Source organism: Protopterus annectens, chromosome 1.part2 (assembly GCF_019279795.1).
Source record: "Protopterus annectens isolate FY-2018-M chromosome 1.part2, PAN1.0, whole genome shotgun sequence".
NCBI lineage: Eukaryota > Metazoa > Chordata > Ceratodontiformes > Protopteridae > Protopterus > Protopterus annectens.
The window spans coordinates 181,150,510-181,175,266 of record NC_056727.1 but is presented as its reverse complement, the minus strand read 5'-3'; positions in this window follow the sequence as shown (position 1 = coordinate 181,175,266).

The following is a 24,757-nucleotide window of genomic DNA, read 5'->3' as shown; positions in this document are numbered from 1 at the left end:
GTGCATTTAATCCACTCTGCACCTAATTTTCTCCCACCCTTTTGTCTACTACTTTATGGATAGTGAGAGTGAGATATGACTGCAGTTTGGGAAGATGTCACTAAATACAAACTCAAACTAGTAAAAGAGATTGGACTGCTGCAAACTACAGGGCATATAAAAGCTCTATAGTGCTAAACCAAGGTTAACAGAGCCATACCTGCTTAAACTAAACTATTCAAATATCTATCCATTTGGAATACATGACTGAGAGAATCTTAACATTTATGGCCTGCCAGAAGTGTAGCTAGGGCAGATTGAAGGGGACAATAGCCTCAGTCATAAAGTGTTAAGGAACATGGTTAGCTAGTCCCGATCACTCTTTAGCACATGCCAGCTTTCAAAAGCCAGTATTGCATTTGTGGTCAAACCTGAGCACTGCAGCCAACTGCTTGCTACAGTTTAAAAGTAAAACATAAAAAAAAAAAAAAAAAGAAAAGTGAGCAGTGTAGTTTTCTGTGTGGGATATAAACTATCTATAGCAACTGTTTTAGTACAGTTTAAAAGCAAAACATATTTTTTTTCTTTTCTTTGGTAAAATGTGAGGAAGGAGAAGGTTGGGGCAGGGTGCAAAAATGAGACCTGACTGTCTCCTGCATTTCTGGAGTAGACATTTTTTTTGCTCTTCTATTGAAGAACTGGGGCATGAGGGAGAGGGCATGTATTTGGCCAGCCGGTTGGTATGCCCAGTAGACAGAAAAAGCAGAGTGGACGTCCATGGATTAGGTATTTTAATGCAGGACGTTTTACTTACATAAGCCCTGTTTTTGCTCTTCACTTGAAGAGATGAGGGCGGCACTACTTCCTGGGAGTGGCATAAGGCGCTAGTTGAACTAGTTATGCCTTTGTGGTCTGCTACCAGTGGTAACCTTTAAAAACTGACTGTCATATATTGGAATTCAAAATGGACTAAACTAACAGTACAACTGGAAGATGAGAGGCTGTGTCCAAAGTTCTATATGGAACCAGGCCATTTCTCACTGGACAATGAAGTAAAGCTACTGCACATTCTTATCTCCTAATAACATTCCTATATCCTGCTCCTATCCTTACTAACCTAAGCAACAGCCACCTAGGAAGAAGTACAGTTGATAAAATTTTATCATAACAGTAGATGTCCTTCTCTTCACTGTTGCAATATTCCTTACATTAGGGATCTTTTACCAAGGGTAGCCTGGCATCCAGCCAGTACACCAAAGCCTTAGGTTGTAATAGGGACATTGTACCTTACACATATGCTTGTCACTCACAGTGTAGGGCATAAAGGTGATGTACATAGCTCATAGGTCGGTACTAGGCAATCGGCCCTAGGGCCTATACAAGCCTAGCCATAACAATTCTTCAGAAATGAAAAGCCCCCTTTAGGAACTGCAGTCCAAAGAATAAAAGAGTAACATGTACATCTAGAAGGAAAAATATAAAGGGGGAGGAAGTAGTGAGGGAGTGAATACTGCAGCAGTGAAGAGAAGGACATCTGCCCTGACAAATCTAGCTCTAGCCCTGGAAACCATATCTAACTTATAATGCTTGGTAAAAGTATGTACAGAAGTCCAAGTAGCTACCTCAAGGATGGAGATGGTATTCAATCCTTTGAAAAAAGCATTAGAAGAAGCGACAGCCATGGTAGAATGAGTCTTAACAAAAGAAGAAAGGCTTCTCCCATGAAAAGAATAACAAAAGAAAACAGCCTTAGATATCCAAGAAGAAATAGTTTGCTTAGAAACAGCCAAAACTAAAGACCTAGGATGAAAAAAAAAAGAAAATGACTAGACTGATTAACAGACAATGCATTTGCCACCATGAGCATAAAAGAAGGATTAGTACAAAGAGACATCCTGTCCCTATAAAAAAATGAAAAAGAAGGTATAGCCATAAGGGCCTGAAGTTCAGACTCCCATCTAGCTGAAGTAAGGTCCAAAAGAACAGTCTTCCAAGTACATTGCTGTAAGGAAGCTGAAGATGCAATCTCAAAAGGAGCCCAAGTCAGTTTCTCAAGAACAAAATTAGGGTTCCAGGAAGGAGGAATAGGCTTTTTATGAGACCTAATATGAAGGATGCCTTTAAGGAATTGTTTGACTTCAGATTTAGGAGTTAAAGGCAGACAAGCAGAAATAGCAGAAAGGTAGGCTTTCACAGAAGAGTATACCAACTCAGCATTGAGCAATTCACACAAATAAGAGAGATGAAAGGAACTTCCACAGAAAGTAGATCCAGGTTATGAGCAAGACACCAAACAGAGAATCTTTTCAGTTTGGATAAATAAGATTTCCTGGTAGTGGGTTTCCTGGCCTCCTGCAGAACCTGAAGCATGTCCTCAGAAAAAAGGTGCCTAAAAGGGATCAAAACCCTATCACCCACAGTGTCAGCTGTAGAGAGGATAAGTGGGGATGGATGAGAGACTCCTTGTCTTTTGTGAGGAGGTCCAACCTGTGAGGTAACTTGTGATGATTGCCCTTGGCTAAGTGCAGAAGAAGAGAGATCCAATACAACCTGGGCCAAAAGGGAGTAACCAAGATTTTGGAAGAATCCTGTTCCATCTTGAGCAGGACCTTTGGTATGAGAGGAAGGGGAGGGAAGCCATAAAGTAACATCTGCTTCCAAGAAAAGAGAGGGTATCCATCTTCCAAGCCAGAGGACCTGGGATCTGGTGCAAAAGAAAGGAAGTTGTCTGTTTAGAGTAGAGGCAAAAAGATCTACTCGAGGAGTGCCTCACTGGTGGACAATGTCCAGAGACACATCCCTGTAAAGCATCTATTCATGAGTCTGTGTTATGGACCTGCTCAAAGAGTCTGCCACAATGTTCTGTTCTGAAGGAATATACACAGCGTGGAGTCACCTGATACTGGACAGCTGGATCCCAAACTGAAAAGCTAGTATGCACAAGAGGTAAGAACATGCCCCCCCCCCTTGCTTGTTGATGAACTACATCACTGTGGTATTGTCTGTAAAAATGTTGAGGAATCCTGAAAGGAAAAGAGAATAGAAAGCCTGAAGGGCCAGGAAAAGAGCCCTAATCTCTTTGATGTTGATATGATCCTTTTTTTGACAAAGGGACCAAAGGCCCTGAACTTTTAGAGGGCCACAAGAAGCTCCCCACTCCATGTCTGAGGCATCCAAAAAGAGTTCCTGAGTGGGGACTGGAGGCAGAAAAGGAAGCCCTGGGTTGAGAGACAGTCAATGAATCTACCACTGGGATGGAAGAAGAGAAATTGGAAAGTCCAAAGGATGAAAATGCTGAAGCCAGACTGAATTCAGGAACCACTTAGTTTTCTCATATGAAGTCTGGCAAGAGAAAGCATAGGAATGGTGGAAGCATGTACCCCAGATCCCTTAAAAACTCTCAGGCTGTAATTGAGACCAGAAGAAGAAGGGATTGAAAAAAGTCAATCAAAGTTAAAGCCTTGGGGATGGCAGAGATGCCAGCATAGGGATGGGTCTGGAGCCTGCATCCAAGAAAGGCATGAGCATGAGCAGGAGTTAGGAATTTTTGGAAGTTCACTATAAACCGCTAGGCTTTCAGGAGGCAAACAGCATAGTGAAGATGCCAAAACAGTCTCTGGAGAGCAAGCCTGAATGAGCAGGTCATCCAGATAAAGAAAAATCTGTATTCTTCTCATCCTGCAAAAAGCAATCGCAGGAGTGATGCATTTGCTGAAGACTCCTGGGGCAGTAGAGAGGCCAAAGGACAAAGCAGAGAACTGAAAATCCAAGGAAGAATTAGAGAAATGTAAAAATTTCCTGAAATTGGGATGAACAGGAATATGTAGATAGGCATCCTAGAGGTTCAGAGAAACTAGGAAAGCCTGAAGCAGAAGAAGAGAAAATGAGGTTTGAAGGGATAACATTCAAAAGGAGGGAACCTTTAAAAAGGTCTTGAGCTGGGAAAGATCCAGAAAGGGCATCCAGGTGCCTTCTTTCTTAGGAAGCAGAAACATTCTGGAATAAAACCACTTTCCCTTTTAAGGAGCAGAACTGCCTGGATGGTGCTTTGAGACAAAAGGCTCTGAAGAACATCAGGAAAAAAGGGAAGTTGTTCCCGAGGAGGTTGAGGAAAGCCCAAAAAGGGAAGAAGAGAGCTCCAAACAATGTGATACCCCTGATGAATGATGGAGATAACAAAATAATCCTGAGTGATCCTTAGCTAATTGTGAAAGGACAGGGAAAGATGAAGAGAAAAAAGGAAGTTGGCTTAGGATGGAGGGAAGAAGATAGTCGGGCAAAATCTGGCTTATCTGGAAAAGGAGGCTTCTGAGCTGTAGGAGTTTGAGTGGACGTAGCGGAAGGAGCCTTTATAGAAGCCTTTTTACCTTTGGGAGGAGAGCTAGACTGTCTATGTACAAAGGCAAACTTGGTAGAATAATTCCTCTGAAATTTTAGAACACAGGAAACAATATTTTTTAATTTCTGCACAGCTTTACCTTTGTCCTGAACAGACTTAAAAGCTCAGCAGCTGCAAAACCAAAGAGATATTTATTGTCAAGAGGAGCATCCGTCAATTTGGCCTTAATATCATCAGCAGAGGCTGAAGGCAAAACCAAAAATAATGCCTTAACACAGAACCAAAGGCAGCAGGTCTAGAAGAGGCATCAGCTGCATCATAACTACATTTAATGGAATGGTAAGCCACTTGAAAAGAGGACCCCAACAGACAGAGAGCTGAAGCCTTCCCGTTGAATCAGGAAAGTCTGAAATAACTTGTAATGCCTAACAGAGAAGGGCTAAATATACCTCATCCTACGTGTCTGGTAATTCACAGCCCTTAAGGTCAGAGTAGTAGCAGTGTTCACTTTTTTACTCAATCTTTCCATGGTTCTGCTGTCCTTGTCAGAGGGAAGCAGTTTAGTAGAAGGTAAAAGCTTATCAGAAGAAACAGAAATAACAGAGGGGTCAGTGGAAAGACATTTGTAAGGAAATTTACAATCATCAGGCACCTCATAATACCTATCAGGTTTTTTTAGGAGCAAGGGGAAGTAGCCTTGGAAGCAGCTGAAAATGTGTCCAACAAAGCAGCAAGAACAAGAGGAACAGCAGAGGGGTTAGGAGACTCCATTTGGAGGAGTTTATAATACCTCTTCTGAATATCAGAAACCTGTGTGTGGTCCCACTTTAAAAAAATCCATCATATGAAAAATAGTGTCCCCAGAGGAAATCTCCACAAAAGGAGAGTCTGGACTGATAAACCCTCTTCTGAACCATAATCCAATGGACAAGGAATCTGGGCGGAATGGACCAAAGGTTCTTCATCAGAGTCTAAATCCTCATCAGAAGAATCCTTCTCCCTGGGCCTCTTAAAAGAAGTAGAGGACCAGGAGGGGCCAGAACAGAGACTCCCTGAGGGAGCTTTAAAGCCATAAGACATTGAATAACCCTTGTGTAAAATCCTGACATTCATGCTAAGGATCCTTAGCACCAGGGGAAACATGTTTTGTTTTCTGCTTCTTCTTCAATGGGATGTCTGCCCTAAACATCTTAGGAGTTTCGGATCCCTGCTGACACTCAATTGTCATAGTAGGAATCTCCTCCCTAGCAACAATCTGTGGAACACCCCTTGGTCCCTCACATATCAGCTGCAGTTCCCAATGAACATCCAAAATAGACTACAGAGCCTCTGAAGATGCCTGAAAAGCCAGAGCCATGCCAACCTCCAAAGTGGTCATGGCACAGGTGTCTGATGGATCAACTGGGGTGATCCTCTGGGCTTTCACCGGCCTTGAGAGAGACATCCAGCAGAGGTGGTACAGCAGTAGAATCTGACCTAACTTTTTTGGCCGTCTTCTTATCAGATGGCTGATCCTTGGGCCAGGATGATTCTGCCATCTTACCCTGCACCAACAACTTAATATGTTGATTTTTCAGTTAGATGGATAAGGAGGAGAGATGACTATGAAGAGTTTTAGGGACAAATGCCTGAGAAATAGTGCATGACATATGGTCATGAGAAGCACCTAAGCAAAACAAACACTGCTCATGACAGTGCTTTTGGGGAATACGTCTCCCACACTGACATTTCCCTTTTAGGATGACATGTAACCTTACAACAACAAACAATATCGACATTAGAAGAAAGAAAAAAAACAGCAGGGCACTTATCTGAAATGGCTTTGTAACCAGCAGATGAAGGAGTGTTCAGGCTGATGATTAAAGATGGTGTTCAGACTGGTGGCAAAGAAGTTCTGAGGAAGGTATGTCTGTTTGTCACCTTTATGCCCTACACTATGAGCGGAGAGCATAGGTGTAATGTACAATATCCCTATTACAACCTAAGGCTTTGGTATACTGGCTGGACGTTGTTGGGCTACCCTTGGCAGGATATCCCTGATGTAAGGAATACTGCAATAGTGATACGGAAGGACATCTTGTATAACACTACAATAAAACTGCCAAATACAGTGCTAATTTGTCTAACAGATCCCATCACTGCTTTGCACTCAAAAATACATTGGAAGGAATTTCCAAACTATCTCAAATTCCTTCAGCTAAAAACTGTTCCTTTCACAATTCACCACCCACAAGTGCCCTTCCCTGAATACCACCCTTCAGTTGTATCACCATTGTTAACAGTGATATCATACTAGCAGATCTCTAAAGATAAATTTCTGGCTCAATAATTTAAATTCCAGAACTCATCAGGGGATGCTGTTTACACCAACTGTACCTCCATGATACGGAAAACCAAATCCAAACTCCCTGGGGAAATAGACAATAAGCTAACTTTAAAATAAATCTCCATGTTCATCTCTTAAATGCTAAATTTTGTCAATGCTCAATCCTACTGGCTGATTAGCTAATATCCTGTCTACACTTTATGCTTACATATTCATCTATCCTTCTTACCATCACTCATGACTAGGCTACTCTACTTTTTCCTCTGTTGTATAACGTTCATGTTCACTTCCTACGTGTGTCCACCACCATCTACCTTATTAAAATCAGATTACTAACTACTTTGTTATCTAGTATATTGATTGCTACTATTTTACAACCATCAAGTGCTGAAAACTGCCTTTGACATTTACTGACCGATTTGTAATGTCATATTTTATCTTGGTTTAATCTCTCTAAATCTTGTAGGTTTCTAATACCATGATGGGAATGCACCCCATTCCTAAGCAGGGAATATCTAAGTTCATGAAATTATTATTGCTTTAATTTTTTTATGTTAGCTAAAATTGCTCTTCACATCACCTGCAATGTGCCCAGAAGTGACTCCTGCAATTCATACAGAGTTACATGTATTGGTAGCATATTGAAATATGACTGTAGATTCTTTTGTTATTAGATCCATTGCTCCTACTCCACTGGAAATGCCTGGGTATCTTTCTTCCACATTGCTCTCATTTCTGACTGAAACCCTGATATTTTATGACTTTGTGTGTGTGTCTCTCTCTCTCTCTCTCTATGTGACATACCACAATCGTTAGGTGTAGCAGTTTCAGTGATTAATGCTACTTTTGTCTTTTTTTTCATTGACTACTGCATACAGCTTTCTCACATTTATTTTTTCCTTGAATTGTTGATAATGGGTGATCCCATCATTCTCTACATAATGCTTTGTGGTTCATGTTTCCAATGCTTCTAAGAAACGTCTATATTGTACTGTTTGCACAATCCCCCAATTCTCCAATCTTGACACATTACTGTGCCTTTCAGTGTACAAGCCCTCTGCTGAGTGTATTACAAAAAGCAAAACAGTGTGCGACTATTTCCAATTCTTTTTTTACAGAACCTACATTTGCCTGTTTCTCCATGTTCAATGGACTTTGTAAACCAAAGTACATGCAGTCCATTGTCCTGGGCTGCCATTACTAGCCTTTCACCCATTTATTTCAGCTCATCTCTGATCCCTCTGCTTACATTCTCTCTTTTTTTTCCTTTTTACACATTCATCAGTTGCTGTCTGATTTTTCCCTACTTCTGCTTGATCTCCACTCCTGCTTGCCACCTGACTGCATCTGCTAAACTAAGCAGATAGATCTCAGACTTCCTGTCCTCATGTTTCAAAATTTCACTACATTTGGATCTGATGAGGTCAGTAGATATGTATGCTGTCCCACGACTGCAGATCTATACATGTAATCAGTTTTGAGGCCCATACCTCCTTCAGAGCATGGAATATATAATCTTGGTATACACTAATTTGTATATATCATTTGATAAACCTTAAACATTTTTATTTTCCTGTCCAGTTGATCCAATACTTTTTCGGGGCCAGTCAATTTCATCAAACCTGTAAGTTAAAACAGGGACCGCAAATTGGTTTATAGCTTAGGCTTTATTCCTAGATATCAAGGTTGTATGCAATATTAGTTTTAGTTTTCTGAAATATTCTTTACAGTTTTATTTGCATTTGTTCATGTTTTATTGCTAGTCCTTCATCAATTCCCAGATATTAATACACTCCTTCCTGCTCAAGTTCCTTTACATCATACTCCTGTCCCACATTGGTATTTGCTTGGTACTGCAATTTTCCTGCTTTGAACTTTTCTTTTGTACATTTACCAAGACCAAATGCCATTCTTATATCATCTGAGAAAGTTTTAATCACTTACAGTTGTGCTTTCAACTCATCTGACAAACTATATAGTTTTAACAAAACATAGATGACAAGCCTTTAGGCAACGTAGTTTTCTGAGAGCTAAATTGTAACCAAGACCTAATCTGTTAAGTAAACAGCTGAATGGGTTAAGGGCAAGACAAAACAAGAGCAGTGACAAATAATTACCTTGGAATTTCCCCCTTTAAATTTTTATCCCTGGGTTAATATTTTGTCATAGCTTAACTGCAAAGTGGCTTGCTACTGTTTCATGGTCACTGTAATGCAACTGATTGATGTATGATGTACATTTGTAAGCACTCCTTTATCCATGAATGTGAGATGATGTGAAATGCTTTGTTGTAATCTATCCATGCCATACTTAGATTCTTCTCCTTTTTACAATTCTAGATTAAGGCTTTATTTAGCAACAGATTATCTTTTTTTCATATGACTTTCTTTTGTTACTCTTTTGTTCTGTTGCCATGATTGAGTTTTCTTACGACTATAAACTCTGCATCAATTCCAGTATATAATTTGTACATTGTCAGAAGTTCATCTTCTATAATTTGTTAGGATGGCTTACAGGTTCTCTCTTAAGGAGGTTAATCATTTTTCCTGTCGTTATCCAGGTTGGTGTCTAACTTCAGGGTTAAATCTTTGTGTAAAGATATTAACACTTTTAGCCAGAAATTAGGTACTGCATATGGGCCTGGGGTTTTCCATTTAGGAGATTTTTAAAATTTAATTAAATTTCTCTTGCTGTTACTTCAGCCCATTTTATATCCTGTACATTTGAACTCCTTACTGATTTTCTTTTAATTGTTCTATCCATTCAGCATTTTTGTTATGTTCTACAGGGTCTTCACAAAATTTCTTCAAAACGTGTATTTCTTTTGTGGTGGTCCTATTCCTTTTGATTTGTTTCCCAGTTCTCTATAACACTTTTTTGGGTCATCAGTGAATTACTTATGTTGTACTTTTCTTTTATATTTATCTGGATATCTTCTAAGTTTTCCTTCTTGTTGATTTGCAGTTGTGTATGATAGATCCTGGTCTGTTCCAATACTGTGCGTTACTTTTACCACATTTATCTTTCAAGGTATTTTTTGCTCCCTCTTCTATATTCTTTCAACAGTGACACTTCTTGTCTTAATTGCTTTAGATTTTTCTCTGTTCAGTGCTTCCATGATGGCATTTCATTTCTTCCCGTCCTTTCCCTTATTGCTGTGTTTTTTGGTAAGACTATCTGTTATTAGTTTAGCTGCACAGGAATATATCTTACTTCTGTTATAGCACATTCATTTCTGTTGATAGTATTTACTTTCTGTGTTCACCTGTTTTATCAGACTTCTAACATTTTGGGTCTTATTTACTTTCTGTAATCTATATCTTCCATTGATCTTACTATATCTATCCATCTCTATTAAATCAAACTCCTCCTCCCTTGGATCATTTTCTTCTAAACTGAGGGCACATTTTTGCTCTCTGTTTCCAGCGGGCAATCTACAGAAAGGTCCAGAACATTTTTCTATGACATATCCTCTTTAGCTGCATCCTGCGTTTTCTGCTCCTTAATATGGGAACTCATGGGCCCATCACTCCACAACACTGCCTGCAACAGGGTTCCCACTATTTCCTGCTCCTTCCCTTGCTGTGCAGACTCAACTGAACTTTTGTACCGGTTTCCTACTGAAGGCTCCAGAGCATCATCATGTGGGAAGTGATCACATGCTTCCCATTATACCTGTTCCTCCTTAGTCTGGGGACTCACTGTTGCATCATGATATGACATGACCTGAGCTGGATTTCTACACTAAATCGTTTAATTCACAGGTGATCCACAACTTCAGTTTTTGTTTAACGTCTATTTTACTAATCTTCTGTTCTACATCCCCCGTTGTGTTCTTATTTGTTGTATTGCGAAATTTTCCACATATGGGTGCCTTTGCCTGTATTTCTCTTTAAATGTCTTTGGAGCTGCTTTTTTGTATTGTTTAATGTGGCTTTCTCCTTTCTATAAATATTATACCATATCAAATCTCTTTTTCTTTCCAATGTCCATGTTTCGTTTTTATATCTTTCAAAAATCTCTGGATTTTGTTCTTTATATTTTTGCACTTCCTCTGTCACATCTTTTCCAGATGGCCCAAAGTTTCTTTCTTTTTGTAATGTTTTTTTCATGGATCTATTGTATTAATGAAAGCAAATTTGCATTTGAAGCTTTTGACAGTTTTTCTTATGCAAGTGTTTTTATTTCCTCTAAATCCTTTTAATCTTTCTGAATATCTTCTAACTGGAAATTCTGTGCTTCTTGCATAATAGTAGCAATGCGTACTTTCTTCTTATCCTCAATAGTCCACTCTGTCATCCTTAATCTGTTAGTTTTTGTGGACTACTACTTTCTTGTACAATGGGGGGGGGGGGTCATTCTCCTGTTAAGCCTGGCCTACCTCCATTGCATGAATACTTCTGTGTCTTCTTTTTTTTTTTCTTTTCTTTAAAACAAGAAATATTGTTATTAGCTTATGTGTCTTTTTTTTCCTTTTAAACAAGAAACATCTTATTAAATTATCACGTATGACATATATAAATAAAAACAAACCATATTGACATAATTTCAGTTGCAATTATACATCACTTATAATCTACCCAGTCATTGTCAAACAATACATAACACAATCAAACCTTGCCTTCTTTTAAACCTCGTTCCTTCTCTGCATGTATTGGTCCCACAATTCCCATTTTCTCCATATAATTTGCTCCTACCCTTTTCTAAAATTCCTAATTTCAGTTGTTTTATCTCTCGTACTACATTCGCTACTTCTAGTACTGTTGGTTTAAACTTTGATTTCCATTTTCTATTAATTGCTTTTTTGGCAGCCACAATAATTAGACTCAGCAAGGCCTATGTCTAGGCAATTCCAATTCTGTATCACAGCTCACAAAATCATTTCCTTAGTTACAATAATTTGCTCACCTAGTATCTCTGACAGTAGTCTGCAGGGAATCTTTAAAGTCTGTTAACTAATTATACTCCCAGACAATATGTTCCCAATTACCTCTTTCTTCCCTATCACACCTCCAACATTTGCTGTCTACCTGAGGAAAAATTCTTTGGAGTCTACTTGGGGTAGAAATAATACTTATGTAAACACTTCCAAGCAAAGATACAAAATTTCTAGACTTTGTTGCATATTTAGGAGACATACATACATACATACATCTCCATCGTTTCTTTGTGAATTGCTTATCCAGTCTCTCTTCCTAATCCTTTCTAACCTCCTCTGACTGAATGCTTGTGTATTGAGCACTCTACACATCATTATAAGAGGTGTTTTGTTGGGTCTACTTTGGAAGCTCGAAGTTTCAAAACTTCAAACTTCATAGGGTCGAGACCATAAGATCAAACTATTGAAACTTCAAATGGTTTAAATGGAGATTGCCATACAGCATGGAACAGGATATTTAGTGTTCTTTTCACTGTAGTGTGATCTCAGAGTTGGTATATTTAATTAGCAGGGGGTGAAGGGTGCAAGAGGCTTGCCCCCTGCATAAACGTAAAAAAAATGTTTTTATTTTTTTATTGAAGTTTCAAACTTTTAAAACTTCAATGTTATGGTCTCGACCATATAAAGTTCTACGTTTTGAAAGTTCGAGCTTCCAAAGTACATCTGTTCTGTCATGTAAGATGTGTTTATTTTGTATGCATATCTGCCTGTAACTATGCAATATCTGAACTGGCAAATATTTGCATAATTATTATGTATCATATATATGATGTACTGTTTAAATGCTTATTTTCTGTTTGTTACTGTGCTTTTCTCCCTGGGCCTCCACTGAAAAGGAGTCTTGCATGGCCCAATTGGACAATCCCAATAAGCAAATGCAATAAATAAATAACACATGGAAATGAAAAAAAAATTATTGAAGTGCTGCCTTTCTCTTAAGGCAATTATGTTACATTCTGACACATCTGCTATTTATCACACAATCTCGACCCTTATATTTCAGATCACAGTTGTGAATTACATGGTTGCAACCAAAGTAATACTCTATCTTTAATGCAGCAACCCATAACCCATTCAAGACATTATAGATTTAAATCCACAGAAAACAGTGTGCATGGACTATTCTTTATCACAGATTATGGAGTGTTGACCATTCCATGTCAGAGATTGAGTGTGGACCATTCCTTGAGAGAGGGATTAAGGAGCAATGTGTCATAATCCTCTAGATCTGCTTACTACCGCATACAAAAAATGTCTCTAGCTCTTCCTTATTTAGCGGACTGATGTACTCAGTGCAGTACCTCTCATCACAGATTGTACACTCATTCTAGTACTGGCATATACTGTATACTAGCACACCAAAGAAGATCAGTAGGCACAACATTTTTTTATTTCAATGACATACGAGGAATCGACCACAATTGTTAAACTTTACTTGGCACTTTTCATGCTGCATTTAAAACAATGAAATTCAAAAAAAAAATCAATGTCTGGATTATGCCCAGTTGTCAGATTTCAAACATGAACCAAGGCACATTAGAAGTCAATTTTCAGATTCAAAACTCATCTGCTTGTGATAGGTTGAACACCTAAATTGGAAGACAAGAGCCATCATCTGGTTGCATGGACAATCAACAACATTTGCTGCTTTTTACAGGTTAAAATCTGAAGTACCATCTACACTTGCAAACTATTTTCAACACAGAAGTAATTCTGCTGGAGTGTGGCACTTGCTTTTACTGATCCAACTGCGTTACACATTGATCATGTATTCACTACTGCTGTGCTTTCTACATGGCTTACAAAATGGTTAACTGTGTCAGCTGTTCTCAATCCAGAAAACTATGCTTGCAATCAGTTTGCCCTCTGCTCAGAGCAGAACACATTTATTTCTTGCTGCAAATTCTGGATGGGTGATTAGGTACTGTAGTATACTGAATACCAAGTATCATCTTTAAGATTTCAGTAACTTGGAAGCCCGAGGTGTACAAGATCTCCATGACCTTCTGATGCCCTCCATCTCACGTAGAAATTTAAAATCATGTGGTGCATCTTATGTCCCTTAAAGGGAAAGGAAAGTATACTGGTTGGCTAGTAGCTATTTTTAAAAATGTAATAAGTGGTTTACATCAAGTAAAAAAATGACCTGAAATTGTTGCTTCTTTCATTAGAGATTTCCTTTCATGTTCTGGAGTTGGATGGCAAGGTGAATAGAAGTTACATCACGGAAAGGTTTGGTGACTATTTGTGATGGCAAAAAAGTCTGCAAGACACTCCTAGGACACGCACACTATATTGATCAATTTATGATTACCTCTCTGTGCCTAAGTGTCCAAAACATATGACTTCAGAGCTGATGACACTAAACTAAGTTGATCATTAATCTCTGGCCCAAAGTAATCTGGTGCCAAGCACATTTATGAGCATCCTTGTGCTCAAACAAGGTTGTTTACTATGGACTACCTTGCTAACTCTTCAAATACCAGTCAGTAATGGAAACATCTGGAAATGCTTACAAAAGAACTGTCACATACAATATTGTAGTAAGTGATATGTACATCTGTAATAATGGTATAACAAATATCATTTACATTTAACTGCAACAGTTAATATATTTATCAAATACACTGCAGTCATATAAGAAATGGCAAACAGTGTAATGGTAAAGCAGCCTTGGGGGGGAGAAAAGTACAGCTGTGTACACTTACCATAAATGTAGATGTTCGAGTGTATTCACTGTTGCAGTCATTACATTTGGGTAATCTGCTGGCAGGTTGCCCTCAGTTGGCCTGATTAACAAAGTCTTGGGTCCTGCATCGGTTGCTGTCCCTTCTTCCATGATGTCAGGTCGTCAGGGGTATAAAACATGCAGCCGATGCCATTACATCAGTTTTTTTCTTGCCGCAGATGTCATGTGCCCCCCAAATAGGGAGCAATATATATATATATATATATATATATATATATATATATATATATATATATATATATATATATATATAATTAGAAACACAAAAATATACCTCCAAACAAAAGCAAATACACCAAAAAGGCTTTTAAGCATAATAAAAGAAAGAAGAGGTGTAGTAAAAGAAAAACAGGGGGCTGTAGGGAGGGTAACCAGGACTGCAACAGTGAATACACTCGAACATTTACATTTATGGTAAGTGTACACAACTGTACTATGTTCATAATGTTTCACTGTTGCAGTCATTACATTTGGGTAGATTCCCAAAGCTAAGGTTGGGAGGATGGATTTATACAGCATTAAGACCAGCTAAAAGGCCCTGCAAAACAGCAGTGGCAAAGCCATCTCTGGATTTAGAGAAAATTGGTAAGTGATAATGTTTGGTGAAAGTATGAACTGAACTCCAGGTAGCAGCTTCTAGAATATCCCTGAGAAAGGCTGTTGAAATAGATACAGCCCTTGTGGAATGAGATCTGATCCCCTGGAGGATATGTTTTCCATGGTGAGTATAACAGAAATAAATACAATAGCCTACCAGCAGTTGTTCAGATTTTCTTCGAGATTTAGTCCTGTCCAAGTAGAATCTAAGTTCTCTGTGTACATCCAATGAATGCAGAATCCACTCTCCCTTGTTCTGTGGATTGGGAAAGAAAGTTGGCAAATGAATGGACTGATTAAGAGCCACACTGGATACCACCTTGGGCATGAATGATGGATTGGTCCTGAGTGACACCCTGTCCGCTTGAAAGATGATGAAAGGCTCCACTGCCATAAGGGCCTGTAATTCAGATATCCTTCTAGCTGAAGTGATTGCTAAAAGGAAGGCTGTTTTTCAAGAAAGAAATTTTAAGTCTGCAGTTGCAGCTGGCTCGAAAGGAGGTAGAGTGAGTTTCTCCAATACAAAGTTAAGGTCCCAGGCAGGGGTTGGAGCTCTCCTGGGTGGTCTCAAGTTTTTGGCCCCTCTGAGATACTGCTTTAGAAGAGGATGAGAGAAGAGGGGGGGGTCTGTGTTGTAGTGAGCTGAAATGGCTGAGGCATGGATTTTTATGGAAGAAAAAGACAGGCCCTTGTGAAGCATCTCAGTTAAGTATTGCAAAATCTGAGGTAAATTGGGCACTGCTGTTCTCATCCCTTGAGACTGATTCCAGGCACAGAATCATTTCCATTTGTCAGCATAAGATTTTCTAGTACTAGGTCTTCTCGCCTCCAAAATGACATCCATCACAGGTTTGCTGAGGGATGCTAACGGTGAATTTAAGTGATTAGCCAAGCTGCAAGATTCAATGTTTGGACATGAGGGTGCAGAATTTGGTTCTCCTGCTGAGACAGTAAGGAAGGTGTCTGAGGCAGGTGCCATGGAGAAATGTGTGACACACTGCGCATGAGTGAGTACCAGTGTTGACAAGGCTAGTCTGAAGCAATCAAAAGCATTTTTGGGTTGTCCCGTTTGATTTTTAGTACAACGTTGTTGGGCAAAGGCAGAGGGGGAAAGGCATAGGCTGATAGGTTTTTCCAGCTGAAGGACAGAGCATCCACTTTCCAGGCTTTTTTGTGATGAGCTCTTGTGCAAAATTTGTCCAACTGGTAGTTCTGGGGTGAGGCAAAAAGATCTATGTCTGGGCTCCCCCATTTGCGTGTCAACATGTTGAAAATCCATGGTTCCAGTTTCCATTCATGAGGGTCCATGAGATTTCTGCTTAGTTCGTCTGCCAGAACATTCTGCTTTCCTGGTAGGAAATGAGCTTGTAGTTGTACTTGGTAGCTCAAGGCCGTGTTCCACAATGCCATGGCTAGCCTGTAGAGGGGGTATGATTGTGTACCCCCCTGCTTGTTTATGTACCACATAACTGTGGTGTTGTCCGTCTTTATCAGTAATTGTCTGGGATGAAGGTAGTCCTTGAAGGCTCTCAGTGCATTCTGTACAGCTAGCATTTCTCTTTGATTGGTATGAAGGTGCATTTGATTTGGGCTCCATTTTCCCTGAATGCACTTCCCTGCCAGATGAGCCCAGCCCATGCATAGTCTGATGTGTCTGTAGTTAGGGTTTGGGCGGCAGAGGGTGGTGTGAATGGCAGTCCCTTGTTTTGGTGGCAGGCCTCTGCCCACCATAAGAACTCTAGACACAGGCAGGGTATGATAGGAATCATTGTTTCCAGGCTGTGACAATGTTGACTCCATAAACTTTTTAAGTACCACTGAAGTTTCCTCATATGCAGTCTTGCATATGGAATTAGAAGAATGCATGCGGCCATGAACCCAAGGCTTGCAGTATTTGCCTTGCAGATAGCAGGGTTTTTGTGGCCACCTGTTTGAAGTAAGTCACCAAATGAATTTGCTTTTCTGGCGTAAGGAAATCCATCTGGGCAGTTGTATCCAAGCTTGCACCCAGGAATGTAATTTTTTGAGAGGGCACCAGTTGAGATTTCTTTTCATTTATGGTGTACCCTAGACAAGTTACTGTCTTTTTATAAACGCCAGATGTTTTAGAAGGATGGCCTGGTTTTCTGCCTGAATTAGACAATCGTCCAGGTATGGATATATTTGAATATTTCTTTGCCTGCAAAATGCAATTACTGGAGCCAGGCACTTTGTGAATACCCTGGGTGCAGTAGACAAGCCAAAGGGCAGTGCAGAGAACTGATAATGCATGCAGCCTGCTTTGAAGCGTAGGAATCTTCTGCAAGATTCCATGATTGGGATATGCAGGTAGCTTCTTTTAAGTCAAGAGTTGTCAACTAGGCATCCTTGCCTAGCATAGGAAGTAACTGGTGAAGAGTCAACATCTTGAATTTTGGAATGTCCAGTAAGGTGTTTAGAGTAGACAGGTCCAGAATTGGACGCCATGATTTGTCTTTTCTGGGTACCAGGAAAAGTCTGGAATAGAAACCTTGTCCCTTTTCCTCTTCTGGTACTAGTTGAATAGCCCCCATGGTTAAGAGGGAAAGTACTTGTTTCTGAGCCTCTGCCCACTGATTTGGGGGCAGGTCTCACCCATTTGGAGTTGGCAACATGTGGAAATGAAATCTGTATCCCTGGGACACTATATTTAGAACCCATTTGTCCTGGGTTATATAAGTTGCCAGTTCCTTGAATGAAGAGCCAGTCCCCCCCCCCCCCCAAAAGGGCGGTAAGTCCTTGGTAATTTCAAAGGGAAGTTATTGAGACTGTTTACCATAGGCTGGTGCCTTGTTGTTTCCAGATTTGGAAGTGGAAGCACCCCATTGCTTAGATCTGAAAGTCCCATGGGACTGAAATCTGGTGGTTTTGGAATGTCTGGGTTTGGCCGTAGTGGCTCTGGAAGGAGCTGGAAAGGGCCAGTTCTTAGTAGGCCAATGCCTACTAAATCTAGGAGGTTGTACTTGTAAGAAATATTTAACAGTTTGCATAGATTTAGCTTTATCTTCCATCTTTTTTGGAACTTCTTCAGCCTTATTGCCAAATAAGCGGTCCTGCTGTAAAGGAGCATCCAAAAGTTTTGCTTTAACATGATCAGGCAGGGATTTCTCATTAAGCCAGCATGCCTTCTAAGCACAGACCCAGTAACAGCAGCCCTACAAGAGGCCTCTAAAGAATCAAAACCAGATTGTAAAGTATGCTTGCCAACTGAATGCAATAAATCCTGCAAATCTTTATTCTCCACACAGTCAGAAATCAACATCATTTTCTGTTTAAGCAGTCCCATGATATGCTGTTGATATTTTAGCATATGGAATTAACAGTTTAAAGCCCTGATTGCTAAGGTTGCAGAAGTATAAACCTTTTTACCCTATCTATCCAGCACCCTGGAGTCTCTATCAGAAGGGGTAGGATTTTTAGCAGTAGAAGCCTTAATGCCCTTGGGCCCCTGAGAAATTATTTCAGGGTCCGCAACAGGATTTTTGAAAATGAATTTGTGGGACTCAGGAACCCTGTAGTTCCTGTCTGGTTTGCTAGGGGATGGAGGCAAGGAATCAGGGGCCATACTGGATTCCGAAAACACATCATCAATATCTAGTATTGGAGGTATAGCCAAAGGCCTATGCTGAGGAAGAAGAAGGAAATCCCTAAGCCTCTTTTTAGATTCAGGGAAATCCTGACTTTCCCAGTGGAAATGCTCCCTTAAGGTATGTAAAGTTTTCAGGCAGAGAAGCCGAGGGAATGGAATCCTCTGCATCAGAGTTCTCATAAGTAGGTATGGATAAATCCAGATCATTAGAAGAAACAGAGTCCTGTTCAGAAGAGTCATAGTCAAATTCAATCCTAGGCCTCTTGGAGGGGGGGGGGGGGTTGACTACCCCTGATTAGACTAATTAAATCTTCAGTCATTTTGATCATTTGTTTTTTAGGCATAGGGGCCTGAACATGTGGCCTGGGCATCGGTTTTTTAGACATAGATCGAGATTTAGTCCTTAGCACTGAAGTTGGAGTCGGTTTAATATGCAAGTCTGTAGGCCTGAATACACCCTCAGAAGCAGGTACCTGCTCAGCGGCTCCGGACCCATCCAAGGTAGAGACATCTGCGGGTTCCATATGTGAAGCATCTCACGGCACACTGACTCTGAATGGGTCTCAGTAGAGGCTTGCGAATCAGAAGTAGCAGGTATCAGGGGCTGTGAAAGTGCCTCACTGAGTACCAGTGAACTGGCGACTGGCTTAGGAGAAGTGTTGTCAGCAGTTTTGGACCTCAACGGCCTGTCTCTGTCTTTTTCTTTGCATTTTTTCGGTATTCCAGTAGTCATATGGCTAACTGATGTCATTTCTGGATAATTAAACCGAGAACCGAAATATTTTGAAGCAAAAATGTACCGATGACAGATAGTGCGCTGATTAAATAAAGCACAAAACTGACAGCAAGGTATGTCGTGGTCAGGGCCTAGGCAAGGAATACAGTACAAATGAAAATCTTTATGAGGTATTTGCTTCCCACAAGTAATGCAATTATTAACTTTTACTGACATCGGTAAGGAGCAAGAAAAAGTTTCCCCAATGAGGTACTTAGCTTTCAGTTAAATACTTCGGTTCTGAAACTCGAAAATGAAAATTTCAGGAGTCGGCCGACCGGCATTTGTGAACTGCTTCTGCTTTGGGCACCACGTGGCAAGAAAGACTGGTATAATGGCATCGGCTGCATGTTTTATACCCCTGACGACCTGACGTCATGGAAGAAGGGACAGCAACTGACGCAGGACCCAAGATTTTGTTAATCAGGCCAACTGAGGGCAACCTGCCAGCAGATTACCCAAATGTAATGATTGCTACAGTGAAACACGATGAACATCTCAGTATCTGGCACTTCATGTTTAAGTAGTATTCTGTGAGATATTTACCTTGATATGTTGGGAAACTAGTACTAAAGTATCTCTCTGTGTCATAAGAATATCCTAGAAACTTTGGGTCACAAACAGTTATGAGTAATAGACTGTTTCTAACTAATTTTCTCTTTTACAAACTCTCACACTATTTAAATTCTACATAAAATGCCTCTAGTCCTACAACATTGAAAGGATTAAAACTATTTCTGTTAGCAGTATCAGTGGCACAATAGATAGCATACTTAATTTTGGTGCAGAAGGACGTGGGTTTTATTCCTTCACCAGGTAGATGGATTTCTAACACAGCAGTACATCAGAAGGGTGTGCCGCACTTCTGAGTATGTATCTCTTTGCTGTTTATTTGATAATATTGCACTCTTTTCAGTAATGTAATACAATCAAACAATTTAATGTGAATTTAAGAGAACTCAAAGATTTATTATCAATTAGAATGTTAGCATTATCAAGACGTGGTTGGAGAAGCATAACTTGTTTAACAATTCAAACCTCAGAGAGATTGTGAATGTTGAAAATTAGTAGCTTAATGCATGACTGGAGTTCTGAGATCACAAAAGATATTTTCTGCATACAAGAAATTTATAAAGAATCTAAGCCATAGATCCAAACAGGAGTGTTGCTAGATCTTGATGTGAAATGCCTAGAAATAACTAAGTAATTTTGCAAACCTAGATGTTGCATAAGGAGTTACAAAACTGGGAAGTCTTTAGGTCTCCTATGTTTTTAGCATTAGGAGGACTATTTAAACTGAACTGAGGATTCCTATTATTCTATAGAAATTTCAAAAATACTTTGTTAGTAGATTTAAAAAAAATCAGTCAGAATAAGTGAAACCAAACTGATGTAAAACCAGAAACTTCTGGGGAATATATCTTAGTTTTGGTTATTAACTAGCTAAGTTATGGGATCTAAGCATTGGTTCTTAGGGTTAACATGGGAAGACTATCTGGCAAAGTGATTTGATCAGAGTCAATCAGTAGGCGAATGGGAGCTGATGGGCTGAAACTTCAGCTTAGAGACAGTAGCTCAATAACAACTCATAGCTTTAATCATCTATGCTAGATGTCAGACAAAATTTTAATAATGGATTATCTGCACCAACCCACACTGGTGGCTTTCCAGAGCTCAAAATCTCCTTCTCTGACTCCCTATGACAGGGGATTGGCTAAGCGTCTCCTAGAAGGGGAAGCCTAACCTCTGTCACAGCAAGTCAGTTAATTCAGGCTTTTAGTGGCAAGTTATGGTGGTACAGCGGTTAGCGTTGTCGCCTCACAGCAAGAGGTTCTCTGGTTCGATCCCCGGCTGGGGTGCCTTCTGTGCGGAGTCTGCATGTCCTCCCTGTGGTCACGTGGGTTTCCTCAGGATACTCCGGTTTCCTCCCACACCCCAAAGACATGCTGTAGGTGGATTGGACACTCTAAATTGGCCCTAGGTGTGAGTGTGTGTGTGTGTGTGTGTGTGTTTGCCTTCTGTGGAAGGTTGGGTGCTGGGCTGGCAACTCGACACCATAAAACTCCACTGCCAATCATGAGTGGACAGGTGTTCCGCTGTGGCAACCCCTAACCGGGAAAAGCCAAAAGAAGAAGAAGAAGTGGCAAGCTGAAAGAACCGAGAAGGACCAGAAGCAAGAATGGTCTGAAATCTTCCAGTTCACATCCATAAAACACTATTGCAAATAATGAAAGCCAACCAACAAGAAAACAAGGTTGGATACCATCGAACTATATAGAAAATAAGGGGGACAGTGGGTGGGTGCTGCCACTGAGCCAGTGTGAATTTTGAATATCTGCTGTTACAGCTAAGTAGGACTTATGCAATTTTACTATCTTCATCACTCACACAGCTTCATTGGCATATGGGTAGATTCCCAAAGCTTAACCTTCCTGGCAGGAGGTAGGATAAGGATCCAGGAGACCCTGGAGAATGGTCCTCCCAAAGTCTGCTTTAGAACTTGAGAAAAAATTCAATGTGTAGTGCTTGGGATAAGTATGAACAAAGGACCAAGATGCTACCTCTATAATGCTTTTAGAATCTAATTCTTTCCAGTATACCACCATAGAGGATAAGGCTCTGGTGGAATGTGCCTTAACCTTGCCTGAAATAAAGGTACCATGGTGGGAGTAAGAAAAAACAATAGTAGAGGACAACCAATGAGCCGAGAGACAGGCTGACCCTTTTTTTGCCATAGAATAAGAAAGAAAATAACTGTTGAACTTTCTTGAAGGGCATAGCTCTATCAAGGTAGCACCTGAGCTGTCTGTGCGAATACAAGGCATGCAGAATCTGCCCTCCCTTGCTTTTATGTTCCAGAAAGAAAACAGGGAGACTGATGGCTAGCTTCAGGGTAAATTCAAAAACAACTTTTGACATGAAAGAAGGATTAGTGTGTAAAACAACTCTGTCCTTGTGGAAAACCGGATAAGGCTGGTCTACTATGAAAGCTTGCAGCTGAGAGGCTTGCCTTTTACATGTCAGAGCAATAAGCAAAACAATTAATGAACCTCAAATCAGTCTGAAAGGCAGGTTCAAAAGAAGATGAGGTCAGTTTTTCAAGAATATACTTGATATATCAAGGAAGAGGAATTTACTTATAAGGAGGCATTTAGAGCTGGTGCTAGCATTTTGGGGGCCCCCAGCAAGTTTCAAGTTGGGGACCCTACTAAGGAGAATATAAAGTGTGATCACATTGCCATCATTCCCCTTACTCTGTCAAGCTCATCCAGCACCATTTAACCAGCAATGTATAGTGTTACTACAGTCATACCATTAAAAAGACTTGGAAATGCCAAGGTGCACACACTGACAGGCATTTAGTACCAATGTTACATTATGACAAGCCCATGTACCACAGCAAGGTAGCCACTCACAGACATACACATGCACACACTGACTGGCATTTAATATTAATGCTATATTATGACAAGTCCCTGCACGTGTAGTTAACCATCATGCACTGCCATGTAGTGGGGGTTACCACTGGTGGTTATAGACGCAAACGTTTTGCTTGTTAAATTTTCCCTTAGCACTTGCTTGTGGTCCTCCAGAGGTTTTTTGTGGCCCTGCTCTACTGTCAGGTGGAACACTAAGCTTAGTCTCAGAAAAACCGACACACCTGTCACCCATTAGACATTCCTGAGTGCGGCCTCTTTTCCTGACCATATAAATTTACCTAACACTATGGGCAGACAATTTTCCACAGTTTCTCTAGCCAGCTTGGTTGAAATGGGCATCCTGAGGCAGTGTAGCAACTGCCTCATGTTCACCGACAACCTTCTATTCCTAGTCCACACTAACTCAATATGTGAGAGAAGCAACTAAATTAAGAACCTTGAATACATGCTCTGTCACACACCAGTCAGTATATATTATAATGAGCGGGTTTGTCAGCATGCACATGTGGATAAAAAGATTAAAGACATAGTCAAAGGTAATAAAAATATTTTAAATGATTCATGGGATCTTTTGATGAGACTAGACAGATCAAAATTTTGTAACTTTGGATGTGGTTGATCTTTTTACATGTATACCACATGAATTGGGGTTGAAATGGTTTGAAGAGATGTTGGTAGGTTATAAAGGTATCAACTTTAATGAATTTAGAACTATTCTTGTACTTATGGGCAAGATTCTATGGAACAACTTCATCTTTTTGAAGGTGAATACTATAAACAAATGATTGGAGTAGCCATGGGTGCACATTGCACCCCCACATATGCGAATTTAATTATGGCATATTGGGAAGAGAATTGTGTATTAAATTCTCATGTTTACCCGTATTGGAAATACTTGAAATATTTCTGGATGATATTTGTGTCCTATTGACATGTACAGAAGATAAATTCAAGGAATTTTTTGATTACATTAATGGTACAACATCTTTTTTAAGTTTCACTTATAAATTTAATAAAGAACAAATGAACTATTTAGAAGTCAATATACAAAAAGTAGGTGGAAATTTTATATCTAAAATTCACCGTAAGGAGACGTTTTCCAATTCCTACTTGCATTACACCAGTTCCCACCCACCACACCAGAAGAAAGATGTTGTAAAGGGACAACTGGTGCGGGCAAGTAGGGTGACATCTGAAGATGAGACATTTAAGGAAGAAGTTAGATACATTATAAAATTATTTCTTGATAGGGGTTATCCAAAGGACCTGCTGACACAAATCAGCCTAGAGGGAAGAAAAACCAGGTTTGCCCCTATACTTGGAAAATTAGACTCTATTCATGCATTAAATGATGCAGTAGATAACGACGGAGATAACTACAGTTCAGGTATTAGACTTGATTCATGCATTAAATGATGCAGTAGATAATGACGGCGATAACTACAGTTCAGGTATTAGACTTGATTCATGCATTAAATGATGCAGTAGATAACGACGGAGATAACTACAGTTCAGGTATTAGACTTGATTCATGCATTAAATGATGCAGTAGATAATGACAGCGATAACTACAGTTCAGGTATTAGACTTGATTCATGCATTAAATGATGCAGTAGATAATGACGGCGATAACTACAGTTCAGGTATTAGACTTGATTCATGCATTAAATGATGCAGTAGATAATGACGGCAATAACTACAGTTCAGGTATTAGACTTGATTCATGCATTAAATGATGCAGTAGATAATGACGGTGATAACTACAGTTCAGGTATTAGACTTGATTCATGCATTAAATGATGCAGTAGATAACGACGGAGATAACTACAGTTCAGGTATTACACCCACGTATGATGGACAAGCTGGTCTGGTTAGAAAGGTTATAGAAAAAGAATGGCTGAATTTTGCCAAGATATCAGATTTGGATTATATTTTTGATAAAGAAATAAAGTACACATACCGAAAAGGTAAAAATATTAAGAACTTGTTAGAGATGGGCACTCAAT